Source organism: Saccostrea cucullata, unplaced genomic scaffold (assembly GCF_032062105.1).
Source record: "Saccostrea cucullata isolate Sc308-1 unplaced genomic scaffold, CSIRO_AGI_Scuc_v1 ctg1111, whole genome shotgun sequence".
Taxonomy (NCBI): domain Eukaryota; kingdom Metazoa; phylum Mollusca; class Bivalvia; order Ostreida; family Ostreidae; genus Saccostrea; species Saccostrea cuccullata.
In genome coordinates this window covers 111,793-127,982 of record NW_026922636.1, presented here as the reverse complement: position 1 = coordinate 127,982, position 16,190 = coordinate 111,793, and the positions used below count along the sequence as shown (strand labels likewise).

At 32.1% G+C, this 16,190-nt stretch overlaps 1 long non-coding RNA gene across 1 annotated transcript; it reads left to right on the top strand.

Annotated features, from left to right (window-relative positions):
- Window positions 1-12,932: 12,932 nt before the first annotated feature.
- LOC134262120 (uncharacterized) lies at window positions 12,933-15,949 on the top strand. Its single transcript, XR_009990948.1, has 2 exons — window positions 12,933-14,339; window positions 14,394-15,949. It is a non-coding gene; the product is annotated as an uncharacterized LOC134262120 (long non-coding RNA).
- Window positions 15,950-16,190: the final 241 nt, after the last annotated feature.

Below are 16,190 nucleotides of genomic sequence, written 5' to 3'. Positions count from 1 at the left end.
AACTCGGTTGGAGCTTCTCGTGGACATGGACCCAAATACAAGACTACAAGTCAAAGAAAGGCATTGAAAATTATCTTCAAATCGTTACGAAAACCAGACATTGAAATAAGTATAATCACAGATTAACAGTCCAGTATATCAGGTACATCAATCACCTTTGTATTGCATTAATAAGTTGAGTGTGTATACATGTATACTTGAATTGTCTTTTCCACTGTAGATTGACACCAAATTATAAGCAATGTCTGCTAACATAGCTTTTGATGTTGCTTCTAAAACTATTTGTTTAAGAAATGTTAACTTGAAAGATTTATAGAGGGAGAAATTTTGAAAAAGAATTTTAAAAGAGAAGAGGAGGGCTAACTGCAAAAAACTAAGTACCAGAAATCAAGCACCAAATAAAATGAAATTAAATATAACAACCAGTAAATCTTACAAATAAGGTTGCAATAAAATAATCTCCAAAAAGAGCTGCAGATCTACAATCAAATCATAAAATTTTACATTGATATCTCTCAAAACAAGGACTTGCAGTTGCCTGAAATTTTTTTAAAACTATGGTCAATATAACCCAATAGATTGTTTTGATATACTCTTGTAATGTTAGGTGCAGATAATGCAGCAGCTTAATTTTTTCATATGTAACATAAGAAGAATGTTTCAGACCCATTGCATATTTTCATTAAATTTCTATTTGTGGGATTATATTCAAATTTTCTTTTATAGATATTCAGGTATGCAATGTAAACAGTTGCAACGTTTTGTTTGATTGTAGGAATAGAACTTGGTGTCTGTCTTTTAAATCAAAGGAATATTAGGCATTACGCAAAGCATGGTTAAGAACTATTTGGCCTAAGGTATTATCTAAAATATGGCTCAGAACAATTTGGCATTATGAAAACCTGGCTGAATACTAATAGGCATTACTTACAACATGGCTTTATTCGGCTCAAACTATTGGGCATAATATTACATGCAACATGCTCAGAACAATTATGTATTAGCTACAATATATCTGAAAACTACCAGGAATAACTAACAACATGGCTCAACCTGGCTCGGAACTATTGGGCATTACTTACAACATGGCTCAGAGCAATTAGGCATTAATTACAATATAGCTGAAAACAACTAGGCATTACGTACAACATGGCTCAACCTGGATCAGAACTATTATTAGGCACTACTTACAACATGGCGCAGAATTATGAGGCATTACTTAAAGGTCTTACGCAAGGAAATAGCCAATCAGAATGAACTTAGTCAATTGAAGTTCCACATATATAGAGAATTTTTTTTCTTTTTTCATTTTTGGCAATTCGTTTTAGGCCTACAGTTTTTAAATTGGACTCATGTACTAGGAATATCATTTCTTTAGCAGAATTACCCCCACTGAATTAAAAGGCACTCTTTTTCAGGTGCGCATGATGCAACTTCCTGGATGGTGTGTAGGCTGTTTGTCAACATGTGAATCCCACGTGCATTTCGGGGTAGGTATTTCAACATGGCTCAAAACTATTAGGCATTAATGCCAAGATTTTTCAGGCTGACTGGTATATATCTCAAATTTGTGATGAATGTAAATAAAAAGGAGAATGAAGAATATATCTTTTTCCAGAGTAGTTTTGTAATAGTTATTTAAATGCACCCAATTTTCCTAGAATTTAGTTCTTTGTATTCATGAAATATTACAATCTAATGTTGGGAAAGCCCCTGATATTTATAAGGCAAGTGATAAGATCAATTGCCTATCATAAATGTTATAAATTTACACTGCAATTGGGCATCCTACTCATTGTAGTTGACTTAAAGAAGAAAAGAGATCTAATTTTTGGGTCGGGGAGAACTGATCCTCTGGAAAATTCCTTCCTCAAGTCTGTATTTGTTGGAGCTTTCTGGTCATTGATTCTATTTGTTAGTTATTCAATTAGAAACAAAATGGTCATTGAAATATAGTTATACAAAGGTTAAAATGAGAAAGGGGGCATCTTCATTGTTAAACAGCATAATGTATCAATTCATATTAATTCTTGAATGAAAAGGAAAATACAAAATACTTATATAACCATGAACCATCCATTGCCTAAGACTGGAATTACTAGGATAGTTTTGTTTTGATCCAATAAAGTGGAAATGAAAGGTTGGAAATAGCAATATGTAATTCAAGAAATGTCACCAATGTCTTGTAATTATTTATGAATGAATATATTTTGGATTTTGATAATTTAAGCAAAAAAGAAATACGCAAATCTCATTTTCTTAACCTTTTGGGAATAGGAAAAGCTTTCAGTAGAGATATTGGAATATTCGAGATGTAGGTAGACATGACCTTCCAGATCAGTTCAGGTTACTTAAGATAACAGTGTTGGAAATAACAAGTTAAATTACAATTACTCTCAGAATCCAGGTTAACTTACAGTACATGCAACAGTATGTTGCAAATAAACTTATTTAAACTAGTTGGTTATATTAACACACAAGGAGTGACACGATAAGGCAAGTTCCTTAAGTCCCTAACAATGTATCAATTAATTTTCAAAAGAGTTCTCACGGAAAGTTTATATGTTTATGGATTTTTATACAGATTGCTCAACCTTGAATGTGCATTTGACTTCATTTTTGAGATGTTCGGGCCATGAAAGTTCCTAACAAGGTGCTTATATTTCCATTTTATGTAATTAATAATCAAACATCTATACCTGTAAGAATTTTACACTTTGCTTTGCATTTTGGGCTAGACAGTGGAAGAATGTGGTCATATAGAGCTGTAAAGCTCAGATGTACATACATATATCACAGGCATTAATAATATTTATTGAAAGAATACATGTAAAAGGGAAGGGACTTAGTCAATTAGCACATAAATAAAATTAGTCAGGTACACAACTATTGCAAGCATGGGTAATGAAACTGCAGCCAAAAAAATCCTAGTTTGAAAATGGCATCTATAAGGTCACATTAGTTTATTCGTTTGAATGTTAGTTCGTTCGTTTGTATAGTTTGTATGTTTCATAAATATTATTGTGAGTAGTATTAATTGATAGTATCGGCTCTAGTATTGTCGTATTTAGTTTCATTATGATTCTAAACAGTAAAGTAACTATGTAAGTGAAGTTACTGTGTGTAAGTGTAAGTTACATGTAAAATAATGTAAATATTGTGTACAAGCATTTAATACAAGTTCTGTAATGCAGCGCTGTGATGTTGACCCCATTATTATCCCATTTTCGTGTATGATGGGTTATGTGGGTAATAACTTGTATGTAGCTTTGAGTATTTAACTGTGTAACTTAATGTGTTTACAATTGTTGTGTTATGTAGGTCCCGTTCTACGTCGTTTTGTGTATGGTGTCAGTGTATGGTCCACAGTGTACGTAGTATGTTGTAACGTAGAAACTTACTGTTGTGTGGACAAAACAAGAGCCTGAATACTCTGTGCAATGAATTGTCTATATAAATGTGAAAACGTTTTTGAGTTTTTTTTTTTATTATTTGGAAATCACTAGGGAAAGAACCCGCAACAAAGGTGCCAAATATCTTCCTGGCAGCTTACCTGGTAAGTATGATATACAAATTGGAATGCTAGTAAATTTATAACATGTTTCAGCTAATGTATCTTTCGTAGGAATATCATTAAACAAGACCAGTATGCTTCCAAAATGATATTATTGTCTTTTACAGGCATTTGTAACCATCACTGAATAGTGTTGGGCCTTCTTGTAATTGAATATGATTAAGAATTTCAAATTGCTCAGCTTAGATTGGCTCATTAGAGAGTGAATGAGTCGCCTTCGGAGATATAAAATTTGTTTGTTTTTTTCAAACGGCAGAACATGGCTTTCCTAGCAATTTTTAATCAGGAATTATGATATAGGTAGTTCCCTTGAGTGAAACTTAATGTTGAAAAAAAACCAGATCTTTAATGTTGATTAACTACAACCATTTACATTTAAGTTGCCTTGAATAATGGAGAAACGAAAAATTATGGTGGTAAAGAGCATTGCAAGGTTGCTCAGACATTTAGAAGGAATTAATAGTCAGGTAAGTTTCTACAAGACAAAGCTTTATTAGGCATTGAGGAATTAGGTGAGATACATCACATTTGGTAAGATTTGATTGCCTTATGTGTTGTAAAACCTTTCTAAATTAAGGGAAATTCAAAATACTTTAGTCTACGTCTGTTAATCAAGATATGTGCAAGGATATAGCTGGGAAATGGGTCTTGGTAGTATTGGTCGTGGTCCAGTTGACTTGCTTTACCCCCCCTCCCCCAAGTGTGTGGGGTGACTGCACGCTGTGCCAACTTGCAGCCATATGGCGTATGCGCACACCAAGTCAACTGATAACTGAATGTTTGTGTGAAACTTGTAATAAACTGTCACCTTGTTGAAATGCTTATGCTAGTGTAAACTAAGCTAATAAGCTTACTCTTGGTGACAGTTATATATACTTTAGAACTGTACTACATCGTACAGGTTTGAAATATGAAAAATGTTGATATTTGAAGTTTGAGATGTTTGATGTATGAAGTTTGAGATATTAATGATATATGATATACAAGATTTGATAAGATAAGTTGATATGCTTGATATTTGAAATTTGATATATGACTTACTCAGTATTGATTGATTGAATGATTGATTGATTGATTTGAACAGTTTGTATGTGTGCTGACCCTCCGCGGTAAACCCGGGACGGTTAGAAAAAAGAAACACGCATTGTTGATGTTTGAATTTGGTGGGTTCGCCCAGTTGAAATGGCGTCCCACAATTTTGTATTGTGCCACGGCCAATACTCGCCACGATAAATAATATAAATTCTATATTCAGTCTTGTGTCAATTTTCTCTGTATAAATAATAGCATCTATTTGTGTAAACAAAATACGAGGGGTGTTAGAAAAGTTCGCGGACAAGTTCTATTGTGAACGTGCTGTTTCCACGAAACCGGTCAAACTTTCCAGATAAAATCTTTACCTTTTTTCCAATAAACATACAAGAATTTGGTGCTCCCCGATGATTATTGAAAAATATACAGCTTTTTTATTTTGATAAAACTTGCTTCACGGAGCATGCTACATTTTGGCACGTTTACATCACAAAGACTCTTTATTAAAATTAAAAATTGCACAATTGTACCTCAAAGAGATTTATGATAGTTTACCTGCCGCTAAAGTACAGTACCGACCGGACACAACCTAACAGAAAGCGAACCCGGAGCGGACCCTGGGTCCGCTCTCTGGGTCCGCTCGGGGTCCGCTAGGGCTGACCCCGAGCGAACCCGGAGCGGACCCAAAGCGAACCCGTAGCGGACCCCGAGCGAACCCGAGGCGGACCCAGAGAGCGAACACCAAATTCAGTAGCGGTCCCAGCAAGCGAACGCGGGTTCGGTATTTCTTTACGGAGCTGTCAATCAGGATTAGCGATTAACCAATCAGCGCATCAACCAATCAAAATAGTATATTGATCTGTCGATTGGGATATAAGATCGAACGTGTTGATTTAATTTAATATAAATCCAAACACTACATACAGGCAAACCGTGTTAATGTGCTGTGTAAATCTATTATGATGATTAAAATACGATTTGATATTATTTATATATTTACTTCCTATATTTTATTAAAGCAATTAATTAATTATATGTTTTAATTTTCCACGTAGAATTATACATGAAAATTTACGTTTTTATTTCCTTTAGTTTTTTATACCAGTATTGAAAGTCCATTTGGTAAATAAATTGAGTAAATACATCAGTCAATGCATAAAAATGGAAATCAATTGATATTACAATTAATATCCAGGCGCGTAGCATCGTTTTTGGAAGTGGGGGGCCAACCTGAGAAAATTTTTTTTTACTTACCTTGAAAAAGATAGGAAAAAGAAATTTTTTTTTACTTACCTTGAAAAAGATAGGAAAAAGAAAAAGAAAAAAAAAAAAAAAAAAAAAAAAAAAAACGAAAAATTAAAAGTTGCCCGTCGAAAATCCTATTTCGTGTAGTGGCTAACTTTTTTCAATACCAAATATCTTTCAATTCAAACTTTTTGGGGTTAATTTTCTTAAACACTACCCTTTGCTGAAATGTGGGGGGGCCAACCTTGATTTCTATAGTAAAGGTAATGTCAATTAATATTATCTTACTGACAAAAAGAGGAGAAAAGAAATAGTTGGTCTTCGACAATTATTGTAAAATTTCATTTTCTCAAGATATTTACAGTTCAGGAATATTAACTAGCCCAATATTTAAATAAAAATAGATACAGGAAACATCGAGAGAGAGAGAGAGAGAGAGAGAGAGAGAGAGAGAGAGATCATAACTGTAAACTCTCATTATTAGACTTGATTTTAATAATAAAGCCTGATGACTTACTTAAATTTCTATGAATCGTCCTCCCAATATTGTACTCAAGTTGTTTTCTATAAGCCTGCTGCAGCTATTTTTTTTTAAATATACATGTACAGGAAGATGTATATAAAGCACTAAGAATGACCAACAGTTTTCGGGACGCTCTGTCCCTTCCTCGGGACAAAGAAAAAAGTTAAAAAGTCATAAGATCAAAGGAAAAAGAGAAACCAAAAACAACTATCACTATAAACACTATATATTTACATAGTTACATGTTGAATTGGAAATATATATAAACACTATTTAAGAAAGAAATCCGGACCGCTATGAAATAAGTCTGGTTTATCGGGGTATACTCAGGTGAAGTGCGATTTACATAATTGAACGAATTAATTACGCTTATTAATCACAACATTTAGTAAATCGTACATTGTTTCATTCTCTCAAAATGGCGTAACTATACTTGACAAAGAATAATCAGATAAAAATAATATAGAAGGGATATTTTAACATATGAATTATGATCTATTATACATTTTAAAAATAATGTTTTAGGACTAATTATTTGGGAAAAAATAATTAATAAAGGCGTAAGCAATACATAGTTATGTGGGTTGTTCGAGAGTTGGTAACGCAAAATAACTGTAGAGTTAAACTTAATTGAAAGAATAATCTTGTTAAGTATCATCAGGCATTGAGTCTAATTCACGTTCATATTTTTTACGAACTTTTAATGTGTAACTACAATAATAATAAATGAAATATGTAAACATACCAGATGTACTAAATGTTACATGTAATTTATAGATGCGATATCATAATTCAGGTGTTAAGCAAACATTTAAACTACGATTTAGCAAAACGTAAAGAATAACAAATGTTCTTTTTAACTATGTAAACATGAATATAAAAGTTTTTAGTTAGTCGGTTTCACTTGTACACCATTCGATACTGAAAATCAATTCAACACTCTCTTTTGTTTTCTCGTTATAACTTAAGAAAAATAAATGCCTTATAACCCGCTGTTAAATTAGTTTGAATTTCTCGGGATCGAAAAATCAAGGAAATCAATTATTCATGTACATGTAAATCTATGTCGAATGTACAGTTGAATTTAAGAAAAAATTATCAATGGTCTCCATTATATCACTGTTTACATGTTCAGTGTACATGTCTGCATCGTCGCATAAACAACAATGATCGATCAACAAAACCATTACTGTATTGGAATATACAAGGGGCGGGGCTTACGGGCGGTGAGATTAAAGCGGGGTCCGCTTCACGCATCAGTGCGTAAAGCGGTCCCAGGAAGCGAACGCCGGGTTCGCTATAGCGGACCCAGAGCTGACCCCGAGCGAACGCGGAGCGAACCCGGAGCGCACCCGGAGCGGTCCCAAAATTTCTGAAAGCGAACCCGAAGCGGACCCCGAGCGAACCCGGGAAGCGAACCCGGGGTCCGCTCCGGGTTCGCTCTGGTGTTAGGTTGTGTCCGGTCGGTACTGTATTCATGAAACGTCACAGGGAGAAATTTTGAACGAAATCAGAGTGTATATGACTGTTTTATAGTCGTTTATAACAGATCAACGCTTAAAAACACAGCCGAAATTCGGAACGTCATTGAGCGTCATGGAGCACTGCACTACGTAAAAATTATGTATGGAGACTGGAAAATGTCTTAAAAGAGATTAAAATGTTCAAGATGCTTCCGGGAATTTCTAAAACCTACAAAGGACAAGTTTTCAAATGGCTGTAGCTTCATAAGAATGGAAGGATTAACATTTTAAATGATTAACTCCATCGATATTTCAATACCCCCGTATCGCAAGGATGTTGCGTTGCGCCTACATGGTTTTGCATAGTTTCCATACTTGATCGATTAACTGCATAGACTTTTTAAAGATCTCAACAATATCCAAATCAGTACAAAAGACATTATATAGAAGAAAAATAACATATCTTGATATAGATATTCAATTTTAAAGTAGAAAAAAGATGAGAAAAATCTGAAGAAATGAAAGATTTATAGAACTGCGACAAAGCTTAACCGGCTGAAATCTGGTTGTCACGTCGCTTTACGTCAAGTGACTGCTCCGTGAACCCATGACCTAATAGTAAAAATCGTTGTAAATTTTCAAGATTTTATTATATGGACCTGATTTTTTACATGCCAATTAAAAAAATATAGGAATTTATTCAGACATAGGTCAAACTTCACAGTACACAACAGATTTTTTCGTAATTCAAAGTGTCCGCGAACTTTTCTAACGACCCTCGTAGATGCCTTTATTTTACGAGAAAAATATATTTTTTTTTTTATAAATTTATTACAAATAACAAAAACATAATATACATGTCACACACATGTACAATACATTGATTAGATAAGTTGAACAATTACATTCTTTCTATTTGTCATGTGAGAATCATATATTTGAAATAAATAATCAAAATATCAAATTGAAAAAAAGTCCTTTAAAAATACAGCTGAGTAACTTATGTATAATTGTAAGTACCCTTACATATCTTGGAGACCACACCTCCAGTTCAAAAAGTCTATTTATTGTCTCCCAGATAAGATTTGTAGAACAACAGGCTTATTCTACAATGGGTTGATGAATTATAGTTTGTCTCTAATACATTTTATTATATTACAATATGTCATATGGTGAATTTTCTTATATACTTCTGAATAAATATTCAACATACTCTTCATATAATAACATATTTCTTTAGGCTTTTCTTCTTTGTTTTCTAGTCTACAGTACATTTTGTATTTGTAAATTTTACATGCATTCAGGGATATTATACTATTCAAACATAATAACTTTTCATTTTTTTCATTATAAAATCCAATAACAATATTTTTCCACGATATATCAAATTTCAAAACTTCCTGTACAATATCCCATATGTGAGACACATTTTGACATTTTAGAATAAGATGTTCATTGTTTTCTTTTACATCTCTACAAAAGTCACACAATTCATTTTCAACATGTTTCCATTTCTTCAACATTTCTCTATTACACAATAAGTTATTTAATAATCTATAATTAAAGTCTGATATTCCTCTATCTACAATTGCTAATGTTTTTTGTTCATATATAGATTTCCAAGCAACTTTTGGAATTTCAAACAATTTTTCATAATAATATTGATGTAACGGAGGTTTAAATTTATCATGACATAAAATGCTATAATCAATTTTGAAGTAATATCAAAAACTGTTACTTGATGATGATATAGTAAATCATATACATTATTTTCATATTTGATATTTTCATACTGTATATTTGTAAAATCATAATCTACAAAAGCTTTCAAAACTACATTTTTCATTATCATATATTCACATAACCAATTACTCTTACATACAAGTTTATCATTAAACCATTCTATGGGTTGCATACCATTTTTGTCTACAATATCCCCAATATACTTAAAACCACTTTTCAGCCAATTTACAAAAAATAGTGGCTTGTTTTTAAACTTCATTTTATTACTGCACCACAGTGGTTCCTTTAATAATGCATTTAAATTTAGTTCTCTTTTGTTTCTTTTACATTCATTAAAAAATACAAGCATTTCTTTGTAAAACAAAGGAAAGTTTTCCATAATTTGATAATCTTTGGTATCAATAACATTTGTTTTACAAAGATATTCAAAATCAAAATTTCTCTATCTACACAAACTATCAACAAAAAAGAATAAGGAATTTGTTTTATTTAATATGTTTTTAATCCACGATACTTTTATGGAATTTAGTTTTAAAGGTACATCGACAATACCTATTCCTCCTTCTTGAACACTTCCAATCTGAGTGTTTCGTTTTATTCTGTCTTTTTATTCAATACAAAATTGAAAATTAGACTTTGTATTTTCTTAACTGTATTTTCATTTGGAAAATTTAAAATTGACCCAACATATATTATTTTTGATATTGCTCGACTATCAATTACACAGACTTTGCCAAGAATTGTTAATTTTCTTTTTTTCCAAGATTCAAAAAGTTTTTCTAAGTCGTCTACAATTTTTGTCCAGTTTTTATTGTAACATAGTTCCTTATCATGCCCTATGAAGATCCCTAAGGCTTTTATACAAGAATTATTAACGTCAACATTTTCTATTTGCCGATACAAATTTTTCCATTGGCCTGTTAAAAGACATTCTGTTTTGGACATGTTTAGTTTCATACCAGATACTTTACTGAATTTTTCTATAACCTCTAAAGAATGTTTGAGGGACTTCTTATCTTTTAATGGAAGTGTGCAGTCATCTGCATGTTGTATAATCTTTATAATATCAGTCATTCCAGGTTTTTGAAAACCCTTAATGTTAGAATTTGATCTAATAGCAATGGCTAATACTTCTACTACGAATAGGAATAAAATAGCAGAAATAGGACATCCTTGTCTTATACCTCTATGCATATAACATGTTTTAGATATCCAACCATTATTTTTTATTCTAAATACAGGCTTATCATATAAAATGGTGATCCATTTCAAGAAATTTTCGCCAAAATTATATTTTTTAAGAACTTTCAGCATAAAATTCCATTCTACAGAGTCAAAAGCCTTTTGGAAGTCTAGAAATAACAATATTGAATCCACGTTATTTTCTTCACAATATTCAAAAATATCAACAATTAATCTTGCATTTAAGGCTATGTTGCGCCCTTTTATGTATACTGATTGATTTACATGTATTGCATTATTTAGTATTTTTTGAAGTTTATTAGCTAAGATAAATGCTATTATTTTATAATCAGTATTTGTTAGACTAATAGGTCTATAATTTGTTATATTCTTAGAGTCACCTTTTTTAAATAAAAGAGTTATTAAAGATAACCTTTGTGTATATGCCATTTGGTTTTTTTCAAAAATCTCCTTAAGAGTCGAATAATAATAATCTTTAATATTTTCCCAGAATGTTTGGTAAAATTCACAAGGTAGTCCATCAAGTCCTGGTGATTTATTTTTCTTCATGTTAAATACTGCTTCTTTACAATCAGATATTGAAGGAAGTTCATCTAAATCTATTCTTTCCTTATCATTTATAGTATATTCTAACTGTAATTCTTTGAGATATTCCTCTATCTTATTATCAGTTACATTTTCTGAAGAGTATAATTTTTCAAAAAAATTACATGTTGAATGCAATATTTCATCCTCATCAAAAACAGTTCCGTGCTCAGTATTTAAAGATTTTATTATGTTTGATATCTGTCTTTTCTTTTTTCTAAGGTTAAGAAATATGAAGTGTTTTTCTCTCCATTTTCAATCCAGTTTGCCCTTGATCTAACTTGAGCACATCTTGCTTTTTTGTTTATCAATTCTGTTAATTCGTTTTCTAATTTTCTTTTTCTATTCATATCAATTTTTTCATAGGGCAGGTCTTCTATGTTTTTTAATTCTTCTTGAATAAAATTTATTTTACTTTTGTAAGATTTTGATAGATTTTTGGAAAAGTTAATACAAAAATCTTTTACATTTCTCTTTAAATCTTCCCATGATTCTATTGGGTTTTCTCTATCATAATTAAAATCTTTGAGAAAAGTTTTCATATCACTGATAAAATTTTCATTTTCAATTAAAGATGTGTTGAATTTCCAGTATCCTGGACCTCTAAGATTTTCATTTACTAACATGAAGAAAATTATACATTTATGATCAAACATTCTTGTTCCATTTGAATGTGAACCAGGGATGTTTTGGAGTCTTATAGTTTTACATTGATAACAAAAAGTATTTGAAAGTAAAATATAGTTAATTCTGCATGTTGGAGTATTTTCTCCATTACACCAAGTATACCCTTGTTTATCACTTTTCATAGTTTTCCATAAATCATGCAAATTTAACTTATTCAAAAGTTGTTTAAAGAAAGAGTAGTTTTATCATTATTGTTGTCCGACACACAGTTCAGATCGCCGCATATCAGCATATTTTCAAAACTTTCTGTGTATTTACTTATCCAGTCTTTAGTACGTTTAAAAAAATCTGTTCTATTGTTTATATCATTAGGAGCATAAATATTGACAAGCGTAATTATTTTCTCATCATACTCTATATTTACCAGCAGTTTTCTTCCATGCTCCGTGAACCCATGACCTAATAGTAAAAATCGTTGTAAATTTTCAAGATTTTATTATATGGACCTGATTTTTTACATGCCAATTAAAAAAATATAGGAATTTATTCAGACATAGGTCAAACTTCACAGTACACAACAGATTTTTTCGTAATTCAATGTGTCCGCGAACTTTTCTAACGACGCTCGTAGATGCCTTTATTTTACGAGAAAAATATATTTGAGTTTATAGGTCCCCAGTATTTGTTATTTGAACGTTGGCTTGTCATGGTCGTGTTTGGTTGACACACATCAAGTGTAGTATATAAAAGGTCGGGTTTGATCTTCACATTCCTTTCTCCTGAACCTTTCGAAGGTAAAGACGCATAACAATTGCTTGCAATAAAATGCATGAAATTTTGTTTTGTAACTTTGACCCCCCCCCTCCCACTACGTTATTTTTAGAATGTCCATGTTATCTAAGTAAAGAATGATATAAGCATTGATGTCCTCAGAATATCTAAATTTGCAAATTGATGCCGCAGGGTCACACAGTTTTGCTGTAGTTTTGGGTTCAAAATGGTTTGCAGATAGATGGCCTGATGCCCTTATATAATGTCAAATATGCATCAAAAAACTTTTTCCAATTGCTATAACATTTAGAATTATGTGGGCACAAGCTTCAAAAAAAAAAAACAAACAAACAAAACCAAAAAAAAAAAGACTTTTCTTATTTGACAATAAGGCAGTAGTAGATGGCATAAATAAACAGTCATCTGGTGAACATAACCTTATGAAATTATTTTGTCGGCTTGTACTAGTGGCAATACAGTGCAAAATTCACTTTAGAGCTAACCATGCTTCAATAAAATCTAATGTACGTGCTGACAGACTCGAGCATTATTCACCAAGCACATTGGCATCACATGTTTCGGCCATTTAATTTTTCAAAAAATTCTGAATTTGCCAGACTCATCTAAGAATTTTGTTTTTGGTTCAGAAATTGTTAAAAAGGGTGTCAAAAATCATGCCAAAGAACAGCCTCAAGACTCCAATAACAAGGGAAATTCGGAGGGATATTCCTACAAAAATTTAAAAGCTATACGTCTTACAAGGCCTACTTGGAATAACCGAATTCTTTTAAGAGCATTAGATTGGGAGAATTATTTGTCAGGACACTGCAATCTATGAATCAAGTGTTTTTAAGGTCAAACATACTTTTTAAAACTGGGCAAGGATATTGAAAATTGTAAGTTTAATTTTATGTCACACACAAAAACTAGCAATCTGGTCAGTCAGTTACCATCTACCTAGAGGCCCAGTCTAAAAAAGATCTCTGTCCTGTGTTTCCCCTTTTTGAGTATATGTGCCAATTTAAACATTCAAAGGGGACCCCTTTTTCAATTAATTGATGGAACTCCAGTTTCACAGTCATTGGTTTCAAAACATTTAGGTGCAAGTTTTACATTCATGGGTTTGAATAAAAAAAAATTACAAAGGTTATGCTTTTTGTATTGGGGCAACTACTCATGCAGCTAGGTTGGGTTCTTCAAAAAATGCAATTCAACGTATGGGTAGACGGAAATTTGATGCAGTCAAGAGATATATAAATACAGGATCCTTTACTCTTTCTCTCCAGTAGTTTGGTTTTTATTTTTGTGTGTTTTTTCTCCTCAATTCATTAAATTGATAAGGTATAGTCTACTACCCTCTCCTAATGATAACAGTACAGCACAAAACATCTGCTTATAAAGGTCGTCCTGCAATCAATTTTGTATTGGTCAAATTAATCTTGTCATCTTCATGTAGCCTGTCCCTTAATTAACTATAAATGGGTCAGATTATGCCTGTCAGGTTCATGTAGGTATACCCGTTGTCCTAAGATAAGCTGTAAATGGGTCAGATTATGTTGGTTGGTTCATGTAGGTTGTCCCCAGTTAAGCTTTCAAAGGTCAGATTATGTTGGTTGTGTTCATTTAGGTTGTCCCCAGTTAAGCCTTCAATGGGTCAGATTATGTTGGTTGTGGTCTTGTAGGTTTCCCCAGATAAGTTGTAAATGGGTCAGATTATGTCTGACATGTTCATGTAGGTTGCCCCCAGATAAGCTGTAAATGGGTCAGATTATGTCTGACATGTTCGTGTAGGTTGTCCCTAGCTAAGCTGTAAATGGGTCAGATTATGTCTGATATGTTCATGTAAGTTGTCCCTAGATAAGCTGTAAATTGGTCAGATTATGTCTGACATGTTCATGAAGGTTGTCCTTAGGTCAGATTAAGATGGTTCAGATGAGGTCTGTCATCCCCTTCCCCCTACAATTTATTACCATTGAGTTACCTTCAGTCATCTGCAATGGATGATTAGAGAGTAAATAACAAATTGGAGCATGAAATAAAGGACTCAGCATTTGTAATGTTTACTGCAAATCATTTGTATAGACTAATTTACTGTTTGCAATGTAATTAATTAATTGTAATTAACCATTTCCAATATGTTATTTTATTACATCAATACAAATATTTTAAACCTTTGTACTAGAAATATTGTTTATCATGATTTATATAAATGCAATTAAAATGTGGTAAGTTACAGGGGTTTGCTGACCAGAATCTTTTCTTAAACATGTATATTAAGATTATTATGTTTTTTCTCCTATGTTGTCCATGTACGTGGGTTGTTTCCCTTGGGTGGCGGAAAATCCAATGTAGTTGGATTTTTGGTGGCCTATTGTTTGTTGCCACCTTATTTTTCAGCTTAAATGTTTGATATATTTGTGTTTTTTGAGTATTGTCATGATGTTATTTTAAAGTTTTGGGAGATCCATAACAAGGTGTAGATACAAATTGTAGAAAGTCATAGGATCTCCCAAATTTCATGTGTTTCATTTGTGTCATTAATAAATGACATATTTACAACAATACTCATTTTTGGTTTTCATTCAATCTGAAAAATAACAGAGCTGCGGGAAACTTGGTTTTAAATTTGCATTATTATCATATAGAAGGCATAATGTAATATTTTTGACAATAATATGTTTTATGCATACATATGTAATTTACCATTTTCTGTGGTTAGAATGTAGTGATTGTAGTATATTTCATGTATATATCAGGTTTCAGAGATAGGATGTTATGTAATGCATAGTCTCAGGTTTACGGGCTTTGCGTTGATTAGTCGTGAGCTAACGTCGGATATATCACGTGATTATTATTGCTGGTTTATGCTGCAGGTGTTTGTACACACCAATTTTTGTAGAAAAACATACCCTCCACCTCCCCGTACAACCGTCCCTAAGGTTAAACTTTACTTTGGGATGTATTTTGATAATTTCTTCTGTCTCGTGGCCTATTGTTTGTTGCCACCTTATTTTTCAGCTTAAATGTTTGATATATTTGTGTTTTTTGAGTATTGTCATGATGTTATTTTAAAGTTTTGGGAGATCCATAACAAGGTGTAGATACAAATTGTAGAAAGTCATAGGATCTCCCAAATTTCATGTGTTTCATTTGTGTCATTAATAAATGACATATTTACAACAATACTCATTTTTGGTTTTCATTCAATCTGAAAAATAACAGAGCTGCGGGAAACTTGGTTTTAAATTTGCATTATTATCATATGGAAGGCATAATATTAATTCTGCTGTTTTTTTTTTTTTTTTTTTTTTTTGCTTTATTTTGCAGTGAAACAGTTTGATCCGCTTGCCGAGATAAATACCTTATACCCATAGAAAAATATCCCGGTACTGTCTAAGGAGAAGATAAAGTGAATAATCTACCA